Genomic DNA, 21,521 nt, shown 5'->3' on the forward strand with positions numbered 1-21,521 from the left:
CTCTAGAAATGATAGTTCAGTTGTTATGGCCCATTTAGTCACTTACTTCTCTAGTGAGACTTTCAACAAGGGTGCCAAGTGTAGTATTATACTTAACACTTATATAGCATGTAAACACCCGTGTATTAGGCAGAGATACCGTCAAAAATTTGCATAAGGCCACTGAACAGTCCTCAAGAGTGTTGACCCCAGTCCTGATTTATGTGTGACTGTTCAAGTTTCTGATGGGACTCTACTGAAAAGTTTTCATAGAATCATAGAATATCAGGGTTGGAAGGGACCTCAGCAGGTCATCTAGTCCAACCCACTGCTCAAAGCAGGACCAACACCCAACTAAATCATCCCAGCCAGGGCTTTGTCAAGCCTGACCTTAAAAACTTCTAAGGAAGGAGATTCCACCAACTCCCTAGGTAACGCATTCCAGTGTTTCACCACCCTCTTAGTGAAAAAGTTTTTCCTAATATCCAACCTAAACCTCCCCCACTGCAACTTGAGACCATTACTCCTTGTTCTGTCATCTGCTATCACTGAGAACAGTCTAGATCCATCCTCTTTGGAACCCCCTTTCAGGTAGCTGAAAGCAGCTATCAAATCCCCCCTCATTCTTCTCTTCCGTAGACTAAACATCCCCAGTTCCCTCAGCCTCTCCTCATAAGTCATGTGTTCCAGTCCCCTAATCATTTTTGTTGCCCTTCGCTGGACGTTTTCCAGTTTTTCCACATCCTTCGTGAAGTGTGGGGCCCAAAACTGGACACAGTACTCCAGATGAGGCCTCACCAGTGTTGAATAGAGGGGAAGGATCACGTCCCTCGATCTGCTGGCAATGCCCCTACTTATACAGCCCAAAATGCTGTGAGCCTTCTTGGCAACAAGGGCACATATCCAGCTCATATCCAGCTTCTTGTCCACTGTAACCCCTAGGTCCTTTACTGCAGAACTGCTGCCTAGCCATTCGGTCCCTAGTCTGTAGCGGTGCATTGGATTCTTCCGTCCTAAGTGCACTTGTCCTTGTTGAACCTTATCAGATTTCTTTTGGCCCAATCCTCCAATTTGTCTAGGTCCCTCTGTATCCTATCCCTACCCTCCAGTGTATCTACCTCTCCTCCCAGTTTAGCGTCATCTGCAAATTTGCTCAGGATGCAATCCACACCATCCTCCAGATCATTTATGAAGATATTGAACAAAACTGGCCCCAGGACCGACCCTTGGGGCACTCCACTTGATACCGGCTGCCAACTAGACATGGAGCCATTGATCACTACCTGTTGAGCCCGACAATCTAGCCAGCTTTCTATCCACCTTATAGTGCATTCATCCAGCCCATACTTCTTTAACTTGCTGGCAAGAATACTGTGGGAGACAGTGTCAAAAGCTTTGCTTAAGTCAAGGAACAACACGTCCACTGCTTTCCCTTCAACCACAGAACCAGTTATCTCGTCACAGAAGAAAATTAGATTAGTCAGGCATGACTTGCCCTTGGTGAATCCATGCCGACTGTTCCTGATCACTTTCCTCCCCTCTAAGTGCTTCAGAATTGATTCCTTGAGGACCTGCTCCATGATTTTTCCAGGGACTGAGGTGAGGCTGACTGGCCTGTAGTTCCCAGGATCCTCCTCCTTCCCTTTTTTAAAGATGGGCACTACATTAGCCTTTTTCCAGTCCTCCGGGACTTCCCGCGATCGCCATGAGTTTTCAAAGATAATGGCCAATGGCTCTGCGATCACATCCGCCAACTCCAACCAACTCACTGTCATACAATGGTGATATTGCATCACAATGCAAATGTAACTGCATCACAAAAATGCCAACAAGTTATGATGCCATATGTTTATCCTGAAGGATAAACACTTAACAGTATGCGAATCCTGCTTAGATGCTGGTCACTTTTGGTTATTAACTTCCTGTGGCCTACAGTAAGTGTAAAAAGCTTTGAATCTCGTTACCTTACTCATCCTCTGAGCTATCCAACTCCCCCAGCGACATCAAACTCTGTGGTTATGCATATATTCAGTCTTCAATTTTATTTTCAAAGTGCATTTGTATTGGTTAAGTCTTCATACATAGAACCAAGTTAGCATTCATGCTCTTAAGGTTTTTAATTTAGTAAAATACAAAGTGGCTCTTAGTCAAATTGTCAGGAGCACTCCTAGCATGGGTAGTCAACGTTGTTGACCTCCTTCTCCTCTGCAACAGATGCACTTGGGAGACTGTTAGCACACAAAAGAGAGAAAATAATGGTGTACCCCCAAGGCTCTCTGCTGGCACTGACACTTTTCGATCTGTACACTAACAAATTCCCACTTACCCAGTACTGCAAGTTCACGTACGCAGATGACATTTGCTTAAGCATTCAAGCACGGTCAACCCCAGAACTTGAAGACACCCTAAATGCTGACTTGACTAAAATGTCTGAATACTGTAATTGATAGCATTTACAACTAAGTGTAACCAAGACAGTTTTGAGTGTGTTCCATCTTAACACCAGAGCAGTCCAAGAACTGAGTATCTTTCTCAATGGACATCACTTGAAACACAAATCCCACCCAGTCTATCTCCGAATAACCCTAGATAGATATCTCACATATCTTAACCACCAGAGAAAAACTGAGGCTCAGGTGAGATTGTGTAACAACCTCCCAAGCAAATTTGCCAGCATTTAATGGGCAGCAAATGCTCAAATTCTCTGATCAGTCTCTCCTCTGATGTCGTCTATTATTCTGCAGGAGAATACTGTGCTCCATTTATCACGCATCAAGTTGGCTGACACACAACTACACTCACTCAACCTCATTGTAAATGGGACAGATCAGCCCACAACAGTACCATCACTTTCTATGTTAAGCAACATCATTCCTTCACACACTTGTTGTGAGGTTGCTACAGCCAGAATATTGAGAAGATCAGCGCAAACCCGAGCCTACCACTATACACAGATCACTTTGACCACCCAAAAGTGTACCTATTGTGGCTGTGACAGTCTATACCTGGGGGAGCATCCTGGAAACCCCATATTTCTCATTTGTATATAGTCATGATCTTACATATAAAGCATGCCTTGTAAGGTATCAGCGGAAAGGTTATGATCTGCTGAAAGTCATTTCTCTATCCATATATGTATATCATTACTGCATATGAAGTTATGAGAATTGTGTTATATGGTTGTCACTAAAACATGCTGTAAATTGAGGAATCAACCAGATATTAGCTCCAGAGGGGCAACAGCAAGGAAAGTAACCAACACCCAGGTGGGGTTTCAAACAACCCACCAACAACCATTGTCCAGCAAGGGACCTACAATTCAATGACTCACCTGCATGAGGCCACACCACAGGAATTGCTCAACCTTGCCTGGAGACTCAGCAATGCCCCCAGACATGCCTGGACTTGTGTTTTCCAAGCACATGGACTGAGGGTATAAAACAGACAGAGTGGACACATACGGGGCCCTTTTCCTGCTCCCACCTATGCTGCAAGCAACGAAGACACTGAGAAGACGACAAGATTCCAACAGAGGAGATTGGCCCAGGTTTAAGGAACAAACCTGTATACGTAGGACTACAATATCCAGTGGGGTGAGAAAACCACTTAATCTAGATGTTGCCCAGTCTAATAGGGTTGAGTGTTTAGACTGCGTGCTTATATTTCATTTCTTTTGGTACCTAACTCTGACTTTTTGCCTATCACTTAATATCACTTAAAATCTACTTTTATAGTCAATAAATTTGTTTAACTGTTTATCTTTACCAGTGAGTTTGTGTGAAGTATGGGGCAAATCTGCTCAGGTTTTGCAAAGACTGGTGTATGTCTTCTTTCCATTGTTGAAGCGGTGAACCAATTAATAAATTTGCACTGCCCATCTTGATCAGTGCAAGACAGTATATTCCTGAGGTACAGTGCTGGGAGGGATTTGGCTCTGGTGCCTTTCTCTGTGAGATTCATCAGTGGCTCTGGAAGCATGCATGCAATATAGCTGGGTGTGGGGCTCCACATGCTGTTGTGCTGAGCGATCACAGCTCCTAGATGGGTTTGCTGCTGGTCACTAGCAGGGAATTGTGAGACACAGCCCAGGCTGGAGATAGTTAAGGGGGCACAGTGGTCCCACTGTTCCAGGCTGCACTCCGGGGGGATCCCATCACAGTGGCCCACTTGCCCAGCCCAGATTTCTCTGCAATGTCGAAGTGGTGTGAAGAATGGTCTGCAGCTGACATCAGAAACCAGTCTCTTATAACTGATCCAACCATGCATGCACCCAGCTTTGATTTGCCACACATCTCATGGACCCTTCTGAACTGATTTTTAAGCTGCTAGGGGTCAATGTGCAACTAGCCTTCACACCTGAGGCCAACGAGAGGATTGCACATGCAGCTCTGGCCAAAAACAGACAATGTCACACGTTACTGACAACTGCGCTCTGACCACATTTGATGGTGGTCTGAAGGATCAGCACTTTGCTGATGAGGCTTGCAAATGGGCTTGGCAAACTCTGCATCTGACAAGAATGGCTTTGCCTAAGAGCCATAGAGGAGATACCTCAGAAGTACAAGGGAAGAGGTTTCTTCTCCCAATATTTCTGTATCCTGAAGAAGAAGGGTGGTTTTTGTCTTATCCTAAAGATGAGGAGACTGAGCAAATACTGTCTCATGTTCAGGATGGTAATGCTTGCCTCTATCATTCCATGTCTGCAGGCTCAAGACTTGTTCATGATTCTCAACTTCCAGGACACATACTTCCATATCACCATCCAGCTGGTCCACAGGAGGTACCTGAGATTCACCGTGGGACCAATCACTATCAGTATTGCCTGATGGTAACCTGTTAGTTACATTATAGTTAAGGATATGATTCTGTTATGGAGGCCACAAATTCCATAACTTTCTGGGACCTCTGGGATTTCTTCCGGGGCAGGGCTGGAGGAGCTGTCAGCCCCAGGGCCACTAGAACAACGGCTGGGTTTGGCTCAGAATCCCTGGGCTTGGAGCAGCTGGTGGTGGTCAACGTAGGTGCTGCCGGAGCAGCGGCTAGTGGCCAGTCTCAGGGCTGCTGGAGCAGTGGTCAATGGCCCGTTGAGCAGCGGCTGCGGTTGGGTCAGCCTCCCTGGGGCTACCAGAGCAGCAGCGGCCAGCCCGTGCCACAGGAGCAGCAGCGGGACTGGAGCAGCTCCAAGCCCCTGGCAGCGCTCTGACTATTTGCCCTCTCCCTCCCTCTGGGTATTTTTAGTAAAAGCCAGAGACAGATCGGGGGTGTTCATGAATTTTTGTTTATTGCTCGCGACTTGTCCCTGACTTTTACTAAAAATACCCATGACAGAATCTTAACCTTAGTTATAGTAAAGGCATGTATTCAATATGTACATTGGGTAAGTGTAGAAAAAGTATTTGGTTTGCAAGAGTTTTCTAGCCTCTAAACGGTTAGAACTCTGCCACATAATATTCTTTTCAGTGCTAATCGATAATCTACAGTTAAATTCCAATTAAGCTTAGTTTCATTAGGATCACTTTTTAATTATTCCTAGAAGACTGACAGTGAATGTTTATTGGGTCAAACCACAACCTTCTACCACTGAAAAAGCTATCGTGTTTCAGAGATTCAAGTGCAGAGGGGACCATTGTGATCATCAAGTCTGACCTCCTGTGTAACACAGGCCATAGAACAAGGGTGGGCAAACTTTTTGGGTATGGAAATTGTATGGCGGGCCATGACTGCTCATGGGGTGTGGGGGTGAGGGCTCCAGCTGGGGGTACAGGCTCTAGGGATGAGGGGGTGGTGGTGCAGGAGGGTGCTCCAGGCTGGGGTGCAGGCTCTGGGCAGAGCTTACCTCAAGCAGCTCCCAGAAGCAGCAGCATGTCACCCCTCCGGCTCCTATGTGGACGTGCAGCCAGGCGGCTCTGAGCACTGCCTTGTCCGCAGGTGCCGCCCCTGCAGCTCCCACTGGCTGCAGTTCCCGGACAATAGGAGCTGCAGGGGCGGCACTTGGGGTGGGGACAACATGCGGAGCCCCTTGGCTGCCCCTATGTGTAGGGGCTGGAGGGGGGGGTGTGATGGGACACACATGCCACTACTTTTGGGAGCCGCGCAGAGCGGGGCAAGCCCCTGACCCTGCTCCCCGGTGGAAGCTCAAGGGCTGGATGCAGTCCACGGGCCATAATTTGCCCACCCCTTCCACAGAACTTCCCCAAAATAACTCCTAGCATAACTTTTAGAAAAATATCCAATCTTGACTTAAACATGGTCAGTGATGGTCAATGCACTGTGACTCTTTGTAAATTGTTCCAATGGTTAATTACCCATACTGTCAAAAAATTATACCTTATTTTCTATCTGAATTTATCTAGCTTCAACTTCCAGACAGACATTCGATCAGGTTATACCTTTCTCTGTTAAACTGAAGAGTCCATTATTAAATATTATTCTGCATGTAGGTACATATAGAATGTAATTAAGTCACCCCTTAACCTTCTTTTTCTTAAGCTAAATAGATTGAACTCTTTTAGTCTATCACTATAGATAGTGTTATTCTACTCTTATAATTATTCTTGTGGCTCTTCTCTGAACCCACTCTCCAATTTATCAACATCTTTATTGAAGCACAGTTCTGTCCATTTAGCAGTTAAAGAGCTCTTGCATACCAAGTATTGCCCTACAATGAGAGAAAGAGATCTGAGAATTTTTAATCTACACCATTGAAAGCACCACCAGGGTGCAAAGAGCTGTTCAGTATCAAAATGTTTCACAGACATACTTGGATTGATTTGAAATATTTAGGGACCGATACTGAGACACTTACTCAATGTAAGTCTTGAATACATGCCTTTACTATAATGTAACCAATAGGTAATTTTTTAGAGGCTTTGGCACAAAAAGCTGTAAGTACTTTATAAGATTAAAACAACAAAATTTTTCATTCTTGATATATTCTAAGGGTTATTGTAATGCTTAGTCTTTTTTATTCTGGGTTTTGCTTTACCATTATTATTCACTGATAATGCACTTTGTATTTTTTTACTAAATTAAAAACCTTAAGAGCATGAATGTTAACTCAGTTGTATGTATGAAGAGACTTAACCAATACAAATTACACTTTAAGTCTCTCACACTAATGGATTTTCTCTAGTCCTCAAAACATTTTTGTGGCTCTTTTCTGCATCTCCAATTTTTCAACATCTTTTCTTAACATGTGGAAACTAGCACTGGACTCACTACTCCAATATCAGTCTCACCAATGCCATATACACAGGTAAAATCACTTCCCTACTCCTACTGACTACTCTCCTGTTTATATATCCAAGGCTCACATTAGACGTTTTTGCCACAGTATTGCACTGTGAGCTCATGTTGTTTGCCCACTATGACCCCTAAATCCTTTTCAGAGTTGCTGCTTTCCAGGATGTAGGTATAATCTGCATTGCTTGTCCCTAGATGTATAATTTTGCATCTGGCCAAATTAAAACACATTTTCTTTGAATGGGCTCATTTCACCAAACATTCCATGGTTCCTTGTATGGCTGCCATGTCCTCTTCATTTAATTGCATCATACATAAATTTTATCAGCAGTGATTTTACATTTACTTCCAGCTCATGGATGAAAAAGTTGAATAGCATCAGGCCTGGTACCAGTTCCTGTGGAGCCACACTAGAAACTCACTACTAGATGATGATTTCCCACTGACTACTTTTTGAAATCTTTTAGTTAGCCAATTCCTAGTGCATTTAACATGTACTCTCATTAATATTGTATATTGTGCTAACTTCTTAATAAAACTATCATGTGGTACTAAGTCAAATGCCCTACAAAAGTCTAAGTATATCACCTACATACAGTTACCTTTATCAACCAAACTTGTAGTCTCAAAGAATTAAAATAGGTTTGTTTCACAAGGCCTATTTTCCATTAAGCCATCTTGACTGGCATTGATTATGCTCGTATCCTCTAATTCTTTGTCAACTGATTCTTGTATCAGCTTTTTCCATTATCTTGTCCAGAACTGATGTCAAGCCAGGTCATCCCACTTGCCCTTTCTGAATATTGGCACATTAGCACTCTTCCAGTCTACTACACTTTCTCCAGTATTCCAAGATTTATTAAAAATGTACATCAGCAGGCCAGAGATCTCACCAGCCAACTCTTTGAGGACTCTTGGGAGCAAGTTATCTGGGCTTGCTGACATAAAAATGTTTATCCCTAGTAGATTTTGTCCGACATCCTCCTCGGTTACTTATGGACTAGAAAGTATTTCTTCATCCTCATATTAGTCCACCATTCTGCTTCTCTTCAAACACAGAACAGAACATTTTTCTGCATCATTAAGTTTTATCACCACCATGTAATAAAGGGCAATACCATTGCTGAAGCTTTTAAAATTTGATACAGTCTTGACTCTATTTTCCTCATCTTTAAAAAAATAACATTAAATAAAAAGAATCAAGATCTGGGCCTCAAGCACTAAGGATGGCTCCACTGTAAGCTTATTATTGACTGGTTATAGAAAGAAAGAAGAAATCTATCATTAATAGTTCTACCAAACTGGAGTCACAGCAATCTCTGAAAAGACTCTACTAGAAGAAAAATGTACATCAGGGTCACAGAACATGTTCCATCAATGGGTGTTGCTTTGTAGTTTCCACAAAAATGAAAACACAAATTGATTTCATAACTGAAAAAGAAACTAGATTAAACAAACTGAAAAAATCCTAAACTACCATAAATTAATCTTTAAGAGGAAGTAGTCCCAAGGAGTAGAGTGTATTTCAAAGATAATTTAATGAAAAAAAATACCAGCAACTCCTTTTCCAAGTATGAAATGGGTGTCTTGACAGACTCCCTAACATCTGAATATCAGGTGAACCCAATTAACCTAATTTTTTCTTGTCCATACCAAGTGGTTACTTTAGTTGTTACACTATTCCAAAAAATCCTTTAGGGTACTACACAGAAAACCATAAACAGGCTGTAAAGGTTATGACATTAATTTTGCTGTCATTCTCATGCCTTAAGTAGGCATCAAAACTCAAAACCTTGTCCTTTGGGAAGGAAGAAGAATCTGAAACTAATTATGGTACTTATTACCATAATATTATTAAATTAAGCCACTATGACCCTAACTGAATTTATTCTTGGCGCCTTTTGTTAAAAGAACAAAGCTTCTCAAATAAGATGGCTGTACCTTCTAACACAGAGAACACCAGTTCAGACTCCTGAAAGGAAGTAGTTAATCAAACCTTGCAATTTCATTCAGATTAAGCTTAATTATCAAACCATTTAAAGCCAGGCGTATAAAGAAATATTACGAACTAATGTATTTATTACATAATTTCACTTCAGAAGTACAAAATTCAAATGAAAAGGGAAATTTAAGACTGAGTGCAGTTTAGAAAATGGTTCATATTAACTACAGTCAGTGAGGTGTTCATTAATACTTTAAGAAGGAATTTCATTTTATTTTTCTTAATTGTTTTCTTTCAAGTATTGTGTCATCTCATAGGTTAGGATTTTATGTAATAGTTGGAACTATTATCACAAATCCGTTTGCACCGATTATTGGCTTGGGGAAAAAAGGTAGCCTTATTTGTGCCAAGCTTACACCTCTCTGTGGACCCAATTATTTTAACATTTTGCAAAGATTGAGACTGAAGTCAAGAGACAACAATGCGTGGAGCAAATACTATATCTGGCATTAATTTACTAAAATACAATAGTGAAGATTAAACTATTGTTGCTGCTCAAAGGATGATCAAGTCTGCAGTAAATTTACGGATTAATAATTCTGCAAGCTCCTGTCTTTTCAATCTTTCATTACTGGTGTGTTGAGACTTCAAAATAATATTAACTCTCCCTCAGATGTTCCATAGGAGAAGCAGATCAATTCTATGTATCAGCAAGTGAGCAGGGACTAATCCAATCAACAGTTACTGTAATAATTATCACTAGCTAATAATGAAATTAAGTATGTCTTAGCTTAATAGCATCACTTCAACATTACACATAATTTTGTAATGATGCTTTTAAAAAAAATTGCCCTTTATTACTGTTATGAAAAAACAGAAGCTTTTGCCTAAGTATCCCCAAACTATAGTTTCAATTTCAGACTCTATAATAGGGTGTATTAGCCACTTCAATCTATATTATGTAAAGATATTGAGCAAACTTCTGATATCAGTTAACAACTATGAACTGCACCTGAAATCAATGACTGGAACTGCTGCTTGTACCTTATTCTTCTTGTGTCCACTCATTCTTGGTAACTGTCCCATATTATGATGCATATCTGGACATAGATGAATTGATAATTATGGATCTTATCCTGAAAGCTTTTTAAAAATATTTGATTAAATATGTTTCTCAAAACTGATTTTTGTAACATCTAGGAGTGAGTAAGAAAGAGCATTTTGGGGGGGAGGAAGAGAGAGGCTTACACAAGTGAAAAAAGATACAGCAGGCAACACTTTCATAATCTCCTTTTCTGTATTTTGTTCATAAAGAAGCTGAAAAAACCTTTCAGCTGAAAAAGTGACTTGTGCATATGTGCATGAAGAAAGGGATCCATAATAAAATTCCCTATCAGGCAAGGCCCATAGTTTTTAATACCCACTTAAAGCACACCAAAGCAACTGCATTCTCATCAAATATGCAGATCTTGAAACAATAGACTATAACAAAACTGAAGGTTGATTTTTTTTAATTTCTCATATCAAATTACAGTATTTTAATCAGCAACAACAGAAGACACTTCATCTAGTTTCCCTATTGCAGTAACCTAACAATGCAGAAAACTTCGGGTTAGATTGAACAGATTTTTTAAATGTAATTTTGCCGTTTGCTGGAAAGTTATCAGAAAAGTATTTCACAAGAAGTTACTCCTTTTGTGCAGTAACGACGGTTCTTCAAGATATGTTCCCCTGTGGGTGCTCCACTGTAGGTGTGTCTGCATCCCTGCACTGCTGATTGGGGAACTTTGGTAGCAGTGTGTGTTAGGCCTGCACATGCGCTGTCTCTCCTTGTGCTGTGCCACGAGGCTAGGCAGCGCGCACGAGCTAGCCCCGCACTGTTCCTTTTCTACCACAGAGTCATAGACAAGAACTCTGAAGTAGAGGGGAGAAAGAAGGGTTGTGAAGCACCCACAGGGACGCACATCTCAAAGAACCATCTTTACTGCACAAGATGAATAACTTCGAGTAGTGTCCCTATCGATGCACCACTGTAGGTGACTTCTGAGCAGTATCCCTTCTGCAGGGCTGGGACTTCGGATTCTGGTCAGTCACAGATGACAGCACTATGGAGCCTAAGACAGCATCAGAGACAGAGTCCCCAGTGATCGTATACTGTTCTGTGAAAAGGAGGACTGACACCCATGTCACCGCTTTACAGATCTCTGAGATAGGGACATTCTTGAAGAAGGTAGTGGAAGAAGAGATTGACCTTGTGGAGCATGTACGAAGAGAGTCTGGAGGGTTATGTTGTGAACTTGATAATTCTGTCTCATAGAATTCGAGATCCACTTAGAAAGCCTTTGAGATGATTTTGCTGAGCCCTTGGATCTTTCCATAATGGAGAGAAAAGGCCTAGGGAGCTTTCTGAAGGCCTCTGTCTTGTCCAGGTAGAAGGCAAGGGTTCTTTTGACATCTAGGGTATGTAATATAGCCTCCCTGTTGTCTTGGTGAGACTTGGGTAGAAGATTGGAAGGTGAATCAATTGATTCATGTGAAATGAAGAGGTTATCTTAGGGATTAATTTTGTATGTGGCCTGAGAGTAACCTTGTCTAGAAAAAATACCGTGTGTGTGTGGGGAGGAAAGGGGGAGATGCGCCATCAGAGCTGCTCTCTCCCCAATTCTCCTGGTTGAAGTAATTGCTATCAGGATGTGCATCAACAATCAGGTGGTCATGGGCTGAAAGGGAGGTCTAATCAATCCTTTCAGTAGCAGATTTAGGTCCCACGTGGGGGTAGGAATTTGAGGTTGAGGGAAGAGATTTACTGTACCCTTGGGGAACCTTTTAGTAGTTGCGTGTGACCGCACTGAGTATCTTTCTACAGGTTGATGTAAAGCTGTTATAGCTGCTAGGTGAATCCAAAGAGAGCTTAGAGATTGTCCCAACTGTTTTAGGGTCAAAGCATAGTCTAGGATATGCGGAAGAGACATGGAGGTTGGGGAGATTCATTGGGACATGCACCAAATCTGAAACCTGGACCATTTCTGCAGGTAAGTACACCGTGTCGAGGACTTCCTACTGTGTAATATTACCTCTTATGCCTCCCTTGAACAGGAGCTTTCTAGGTGTTGGAACCAAGCAGGAGCCATGCCTTGAGGCACAGACTCCGCAAGTTTGGATGTAGTGTACGTCCTCTGTTCTGTGAGAGGAGGTGCAGGATGGCTGGGAGAGGGAACAGCAAGCATGTTGGGAGCTGTGCCACATAAGGGTACCAGGTCAGTCTCCGCTAAGTAGGAGCAATCAAAATGACGTGAGCTCTGTCCCTTTTTATTTTCAGTAGGACCTTGAACAGTAGGGGAAAAGGATGAAAGGTATAGTGAAGGTCCTTTTCCTAGAGGAGGAGGAAAACATCACCCAAAGAACGTTGTCCGATCCCCACTTTGGAGCAGTAATGTGGACATTTCTTATTTAGGTGAGTTGCAAAAACGTCTGTGGACTGTTGGGTGTACTTTCCACTCGTGGTTGTGTGGGAATTTGTGACTGAGACTGTCCACTATCGAGTTTTGTGTGCCCAGAAGGTAAACTGCAAACAGCGTAACATTGTGGGAGATCCACCAATTCCATGGCCTCATCTCTTCTGCACATAAGGAGGGCGACCTGGCTCACCCCTACCGATTGATGTAGTACATATAGGCTATATTGTCTGTTTGGATAGTTGTGTGTGATCCTGTGATCAGCGGGAGTAAATGGGCACAGGCGTTCCTGACCACTCTTAACTTGAGAAGATTGATGTGAAGGGATATCTCCGCGGGTGAGCATTTGCCTTGTGTCGTGAGGCCATTTACATGCATGCCCCACCTTATGAGTGATGAACTGGTGGTGAAGATCAATAACAGTGTTGTTTGTGAGAAGAGGACTCCTTTGCAAACGTTCCAGCCAACAGACTAAGGAGTTTTTGATCCTGGTGGGTGCTGACTGGGATTTGTCTAGCCTGTCCTTGTTTCATCTGTAAACCAAGCTGAACCACAGTTGGAGGTACTGCATGTGAAGCCTGACATGTGGTATTACTGCTCTGCCCTCTGTCATATGCCACAAGAGTTGGAGGCAAAGCCTGGCTGATATTTGTGGGCTATTTTGAATGGTGTCTATGAGAGTGATTAAGGATAGGAACCTGTATTGAGATAAGGCAGCTTTGGCCTGTAATGAATCAAAGTCGGCCCCTATGAATTCCAGGCATTGCACTGGAGTGAGTTGACTTCTAGGAGTCGATCTGTAGATCCAGTTCCTTAAACAAGTATATGGTAGCGTCAGTGACTTGGTGAGCCTCTTGGAGAGATCAGGCTTTGAGGAGGCAATCATCCAGGTAAAGGTAGATCATTATCCCTTGAGAATATAAATGAGCGGCCACCACTGAGAGAACCTTGGAAAATACTTTTTGGGCTGATGATAACCCAAAGAGGAGCACTCCATATTGGTAGTGGTTGTGTCCTAGAGTGAATCTGAGAAATTGTCTGTGAGCCAGTAAGACTGAGATATGAAAACGGGTGTCCTGGAGATCAAGAGCCAAAAATCAGTCTCCCTGTTCTAATGTTGGAATGATCATTGATAAGGTGACTATCTTGAATTTTTGAGGCTTGAGAAACTTGTTGAGAGATCTGAGATCTAGGATGGGTCCCCAACTTCCCTTCTGGTTAGGTATTAGGAAATAACTAATGTAGAACTCTTTGCCTGGTAGATGTTTAGGTACTGGTTCTATGGCTCCTAACTGGAGAAGGCGATCTATTTCTAGTCATAGTAAACTCTTGCGAGAAGGATCCCTGAAGAGGGATGGGGAAGGGTGTTGTGGAGGGGGTAGTGAAGTAAAATGGATGGAGTACCCGGTTCAAATGATCTTTAGGAACCATCAGTCCGATGTTGTGTGTTCCCAGGCACTGCAGACCACCACCAATCAGTGGTCAAATGGGTGTGGAACAACGGTCAGTTGTGTAAATCGCGAAGAGTGACCTAACAATGAAGACTGAAGGCCAGATGGTTTGTGTTTAGGGAAGAGGGGCATCAGTCTTCTTGGTGAAAAGCTTCATGCCCTCAAATGGAGGTCCTTGACTGTGGACTGTACCTCTTTCGGGAAGCCCAACAAACAGAGCTCTGATGCTAGTCACATCACCACAGCCATGGAGATGGACCTAGACACTGTGTTGCCTGCTTCGAGGGAAGACTGCAGTGATGTCTTTGCCATTAGTTGACCCTTCTGGATAATGGCATTAAATGAGTCATGATGTGCTTCTGGCATTTTTTTCAATAAAAGTCATTCAGTTTTGAGTAACTTATAAAATCATATTTTGCCATGAGGCCCTGATAATTGTCAATATGGAATTGTAGAGCAGCTAAAGAGTATGCTTTTGTACCCAAAAGATCAAGGCGCTTCCAATCCCTATCATAGGGAGTAGTCCTTGACTAGTGTTGGCCATGTAAGTTGATGGCATCCATCATGATGGAGTTGGGTGGCAGGTGGGATAACAGGAATTCAAATACTTTGGTGGGGATATAGTATTTTTTGTCTGCCCACTTGCAGGTTGGTTCCACTGATGTTGGGGTTTGCCACACTGTCTTTGCTGGATCTAAAATGGCTACATTAATTGGGAAGGTGATTTTCAAAGAGAACAAAGAGCAGAGGATGTCATGAAGTTCATGGAGGAAGTGAAGGATACCCATCAATGGTATCTGGAGGGTGTCTCCCACCCTCTTCACCCTCCCCGCTCCCGGAAGAGATGGAAGTCATCTGCCAAAGACCGTGGAGGAGGCATGACAGCTTCGTCTGGAGTGGCGGAGGATATGGTCCTTGGTGTCACTGCCTCCTCAGTACCAGCTTCTTTTTCCTCTATGTTTCGAGGCGGTTCTGAAGCTTTGGATGCTGCGGTCAAGGGGATGTGCCTTGAGGTGAGCTCAAAGCCCGAGGCTTGCTGGCAGTGCGCCAATATGGCCATGGGAGTGGTGGTGGTGGCTTAGAGCCCGGGGATGGTGTCCAGGGGTGGCAGTACCAAAGTAGTGGTGGTGGGGTCATCTGCAGGTGTATCCTTGGGCTCTGTTGGTAATAACCACCATATGGAGCTTAGGAGGAGTAACACTACATCATCTGACTCACTGTCTGAACCCTCACTAGAGAGCAGAGGGGCATGGCATGGCAGCAGGGATACTTCCCATGCTTGGTAAAGGCTCATTGCAGAGGTTTTGGTACTGAGAGGTGGGGTCTCTGGAGTGGCAGGATTCCACCAGTACAGATTGTCCTGGTGTCGGGGGGTGGGGTGGGGACCTTGTCTGCACAGGTCGCTCCAGTGCTGGGTGAGGCGTCAAGGGCGGTATTGACATGGGATCGCATATTGGTGCCTTCTTAGAGAAGTGTTTAGTCCTGTCTCTGTCCGTTGGTACCATTGACTTGGTGCCCATGCCTATTGGGTCCGTAGGTCTTTTCAATGGTATCTGCTGCTGAGGATTTCTGCAAGCCCTGGGTACCGGACTGGGGGGGGGAGGGGGGTCTCAGTATGTGTGCTGGAGAATGGCTACGGCTATCTTGGGACTCACCGTGGGGACTTCCCGCTCTCTTTTTCTATGATTTGTGAGAGGCATCAGTGGCTTGTTTCTTCAACTTACTGCTTTTAGATGTTGACGGCTGTGGGGAAGACTCATGTCTGCCAGGTGACCAGTGACACAGGTCCAGAGAGGGCAGAGCGCGGTCTCTGTGAAGATGATCTTCTGCCTCATCTCCCTATCCTTACAAGACTGGGGCCTGAACTGCTGGCAAAGACCACACTTTTGTTGAATGTGGCCTTCCCCAAGGCAGCAAATGCACTTGGGAGCGCTAGTCTCTGACAGCGATTGCCTTTTTCGAGGAGAGACAGCGCATGTGCGGGCCTAGCAGATACTGCTACCGAAGTTCTCCGATCAGGAACACAGGGATGGAAGCACACCATGGGAGCAGCCATGGAAATACTACTCGAAGAAGAACAATTATTAATTGATGTTAACTCTAGGTTAACCTTAATTTAATTAATTGATGTTAATATCTGAACTCCATTTGTTACATTTTTCAGTTCAATCAAATATTTACTGATGAAAACCTGCTGAAATTCAGATTGTAATCCTTTCTGAAGATCAGTCACAGAATAAGTTTACAGAGTACACTGTAGTAACTCCTGCAATATTAATCAATGTTTACCCCCTATTAGCCCAATCTGGCATCCTATTTTGTGTTCTCTTCACTGTCATTTGTTAGGCTTCTTAAGTTTACAGAATAGATGAGCACAAACTTTACACAACAGCTCTGAAGTTACTAGTAAAAAAAGGTCTAGTTTAATACCAGTTAGAAAAGGATAAATGCTCTTTAGACTGAATAAAACTACAGGTGAAGTTCTTCAGATTTCCCTCATTATTACATTTTCAGCAGCTCATATGATGCACACTTATGGCTTGTTGAAGACAGAGGAGCAGTGTGCCTGGAGAGCTGTCTGGTGGAGCTGAGACGGTCTCAACTTCCAAGCTTTCAGTAAAGTTGTCAGAGAGATCAAACCACGCAGTCTGCAACTGCAGGTTCTTCCTCTTCCCTGTTGAGGAAATCCACAAGGCAGGTGGAACTCAGGGTATTAAGAGGTAGCATAGTTGGCAAATGAGAAGACTCTGACAGGTGGTCATTGAAAGATGGTGTCAGACAAAACACTAAGGGCATAAGGCAAATAAATCCCTACCTCGAGGGAATTTTGATGACTCTCTTTTGGGAATGAAATTTAGTTCTGATCATTTAACGAGCAAGGTGATATGAAAAATAAAGTAGTTTTATCCCCAACTTATAAACACATTAGTAAAAAATTGTTTATTTAAAAATAAAGTACTATTGTCAACATACATGCAGAACCAAACAGATAAAGTTAGATGGAGACAGACACGTTCTTGGAGTTGTATGGATTTTTATGTTTTAATTTCTTTAATGCTTTGTTAATTTGTATTTTTTGCACAAAACACAACCAACTTCGGAATAAATTCATCTTTGTGACCAATTTGATATAAGATTTGAGAATGGTGGGGGTAAGGTGGTCTAACTTTTGCCTCTGACTCCATGAAATTCAGAAACATTTAGGCTATGTCTAAACTACGGACCGTACAGCAGTACAGCCATACCGCTGCAGCTGCACCACTGTAACGTCTCCTGTGTAGCTGCTATATGCCGGTAGGAGAGAGCTCTCCCGCTGGCATAATTAAATCACCCCCAACAAGTGGTGGTAGCTGTGTTGGCAGGAGATGGTCTCTCGCCAACATAGCATTGTCCACGCCGGCGCTTTTGTCATTGAAACTTATGTCGGTTAGGGGTGTGTTTTTCTGGGTTTAGGGAGAAAAACCCAGTGTGCCCCCCATTTTGTGATGGTCTATGTCACTCCAAAACATTTACATGAACTAGAATGTTTTTTGCAACTAGAAACATTAGATTCTAATTTCAATCTGTGAAAGAAAACAAACTCTTCTAAAAAGTTAAAAGGGAAGGTTTGAGAACACCAAGGTTGTTGGTATGCCTATAATGGCAACAATATGAACATCAATAAACTACATTGTTTTCTTCATGTTTCCACAGACTAGCATTTCATTTGTTTCTTTTGCAAAAGCTGCCTCAGTAGTGTTGTTTTTAACATCATTGGCTGTAGCCCTGTGTTTGTTGCAATTCTGCAGCAGTGAAATCCACCCTTACCACTAAATAGTGTTACAAAATCTAATCTTACATTTAAAAAATACGTCTAGCTTTTACAGTTGTGAAGATAACCTTGAAACCATGAATCAAGTGTAAACCAATCCATTATTTTCCTCCTGAGTCTGCAGACAGCCTGAAATAATAGCTCTGAAAAATGTAAACTACTCATTATATCTCAGTAGGTTCCCGGAATCTACAATCACGACAATACTTAAGTTGATCATAATTGAATCGGTTAACAGAAACATCAAGCTAATGTTCTTGACCCACAATCTCACATTGCCTCCCATCAATTTTCCTTCTAATTTTTTATCTCTGCAAAATGAATGACTACATAAGGTCTAGTTTAAAATCATCTGAACAAATTACCATTTTCCCCCTTTTCCTCATACTAGTTTACCCTTTCATTCATTCATTCCATATCCAAATTATTTGCTGGGCTTCTCAGTCACTCACAATCTACCCAACACCCTCACACAACTTCTCCTGTTACTTTCAAAAATAAATGCTACCACCAAAACAGAATTTGAAAAGTAGTATTCAAAGCAGTATTTATATTTTGTCCAATATATATTTAAAATATAATATGCCTATACTGGAAAAAAGTATAGGAAATTTTCTAATGATATCTTTTTATTATTCTTGTATGTATTTCCTATTTGTTAAAATTAGTACAAACTACAGAATTTGTTGACCTTTCTGCCACATCTGTAAAAAAAAAAAGTAATAAATTAGTTTTTCAAAGGATAAAAACATTTTCAGATACCAAAATATGGTTAATTCATTAGTTATAAGACTAATTTATATTGTTAAATATGACACACTTATATGTTAAAGCAATTTTTGTAAAAAGTTTAGCTTTGAAAAATATTACCTCCACCTTTCATGTATTTTCATTCCCTAATTCTTCTATTTTCTCCTTATCCTGATGAACAGCAGTCATCAACTCATATTGCATATACATGCAAGATAATCTAAGTATATTCCTTCATAACTAATACCAATGCCATTTTCTGGATCCATCAGTACGTGAACTTGCACAAAGTAATATAAATAATAAATTATGTTTCCCATAAACCAACCATTCACACTGAATAATAAAGCAAGGAAAAGTTGAGTTACATCATGGGAATAACTTTGGGCATGATCCTACAAGATTCTGAACACCCTCAGCACCCACTGACAGGATATTTTCACCACTTTACAGGATCAGGCCCAAAGTTATTGCCAGAAGTACAGCATATTGAAAAATATCTACAACTGTTTCAACAGAATAAATTTGGATTAGATTATAAATAGTAGTTGACTGAAACATAATAAGACTGCCCAAGTTTTAAGCTGGTAGGGGAAAAAATACACCATCCAGAGGGCAAAAGAACATATCAAGGTTTTGGGGGGGTTGTTTTCAGTTAAAAAATGTATTTACCATAGCTTGGAAACTTGGAAAGTTCTTAATAACTTCAGTCATGTCAGAAGATTTCAAGACTCTCTCTAAATTTTGTTCTCCTAATTCACATCACTCCTGCAGGAAAGCCATCTTTACAACATGCAAAAAATAAAACTGAGTTAACGCAACATTTAAAAGGAAACTTTCTACACTGTATACATTATGGAGTGAAATATTTCAAAAACTGCTTACATAAAGTTAGCTTTCAATACTGATTTTGATAATATAACATTCAATTTGTTACTCAGTTACTATTCCAAGAATATTTTAAACTTGCTTTATACTGTAGAGTCTTTTACGCTGTAAACACACTGGGCTAGATCCTCATCTGGCGCAAACTGTCATAGCACTGAAGTCAAACAGGCAAAAGAAATAACCAGGTCAATGTAGCATGAATTCATTCTCACATGTCCTCAGCCCCAAAACTACTCAGAATAAAACTATATTTCAGGTGCTCTCTTGTGGGACAGGAGTTAAATGTCAAGGAAGGTTGACATGAAGAGAAGTTGCAAGTTTACGCATCCATTTTTCACTTGTATCTTTATTATAGATATAACAGAGGAACAAAAGACTAGAAGGATAGCAGTACCTCAGAGAACAAAAGGCAAAATTGATAAGGAGAAGAATGAATTAAGCAAAGACTAGCTATCTGTTGGTAAAAGACCAAGAAGTAGCCTTGCATTTATCTGCTGTTGGTATCTTCTCCATCTTTACTAGCTGAGTGAGCTATTATTAAGAGAGAGAAAGACATATTTCTGGTGGAAATATGCTTTAAGGATACTGCTGACTTATCCATCTGGGTGTTGTGTGTGATGAGACAGACCGACCCAGACCATACAACTGAAAGGACACTAACACCCAGATTTTTAAAGCTATTTAGGTGTTGCTATGCTCAATATTGCCTTGTCTAACTGATTTAGGAGCCTAAATCATTTTCAAAAGGGATTTAGGCATTTAGGAGCCAAAAATTCCATGGACAGTTGACAGGATTTAAACATTTAGGAATTCTGAAAATGAGATGGTCTCCTAAATCAGTTATATTTTGCAATGCTTAGCACAGGAATGCCTAAATACCTTCAAAAATCTGGGCCTAAAAGCTTATCTATTTTCCTAATTAACAGGTTCCTCTGAACATAACATTTTAAAGGTCTTTGACTTATGACAGGTCTATTTCCATCACATTTGTGAATTTGAGTGTAAAGACTTAAAGATATATTTGAGATTTGAGCTCATGCCAGCATAAAAGATCAATAATAGTCGAAGAAAAAACAAACTCCTTTGCCATTGCAAAAAAAGGGTCGGACGCCACAATTAAAGCACGAACTTCACTTATTCCTCTGGTTGATGCAATTGACAATGATCCAGATAAGCAGTGTAATGCTAAACTTTTAACAGCTTCAAAGATGACACCAAAATTCTCTGAAAAGCAGATGAACCATGAAAAAACATGAACTAGTTCTTCTGCTTGGACTTAATCATTCTGGGCCATTCATAAAAGGAACTACAAAGGCCATTTTATCAGGACACTAACTTCAATTCTTACAAACAAAATGATAAAATATTGTAGGTCAGTTGTGTGAAATTATGCACAGGGCTTAATGATCTTTTTTGACAAACTGAGCAATGAGTTTGGAAGTTTTTAAGGCCCTTCTACAAGTAGGCAAATCATCATGTGCTGGCTATCTAGCAATCCAAAAAGATGTTTGAAAACTTGGAAAGGTTAATTTCCTTGTGCAAGACCTTTGATTCAAAACATGGAATTCTTGCCCACTTGAGAGCTACAAAGTTGAATATACTAACAGATTTTGCCAATTTATTAACTTTCAGCTTTCTGACTGAAATTTTCTAGGTATGACCTGTGCCTAAAAAGTATAGTATTTAGAAAGTTTGAGCAACAGTGGTCCAGCTGTTTTCAAATGAGATAGATAGGATAGATAAGGTTACCACATATGAAACTTAATAGCGCATATTATAACTTCAAAGTATATATTAGTTATTCATGAACAAATAAAACAATAATTCAGGTACTGATAATTTAGGTAGAAAGAGCTCTCTGCTACACTACGTAGAAGATCCAGGTTGGAAGGCAAATTCATGACTGCCAAACAAGACTCCAAAATGGGAGTTGTGTTGCTTCCATGGCTACAAACCCAAAGAGTGGTATTGATGATAGACTTTTACGAAGCTTATTGAATCCT

At 41.5% G+C, this 21,521-nt stretch overlaps 1 protein-coding gene across 3 annotated transcripts in view; it reads right to left on the bottom strand.

The window, feature by feature from the left end:
- The window catches only part of ZNF438 (zinc finger protein 438), a 99,649-nt gene that overhangs the window by 31,507 nt on the left and 46,621 nt on the right, over positions 1–21,521 (bottom strand). The window contains exon 4 of one of the 3 annotated variants that reach the window (XM_048837750.2): positions 10,176–10,263. The exons of the other annotated variants lie outside the window; for them this stretch is intronic. The gene's annotated coding sequence lies outside the window, so the exon portion shown is untranslated. The remainder of the gene's footprint in view (positions 1–10,175; positions 10,264–21,521) is intronic. 3 annotated transcript variants of the gene reach the window in all.

This window comes from Caretta caretta, chromosome 2, assembly GCF_965140235.1.
Source record: "Caretta caretta isolate rCarCar2 chromosome 2, rCarCar1.hap1, whole genome shotgun sequence".
In the NCBI taxonomy this organism is placed as follows: Eukaryota; Metazoa; Chordata; order Testudines; family Cheloniidae; genus Caretta; species Caretta caretta.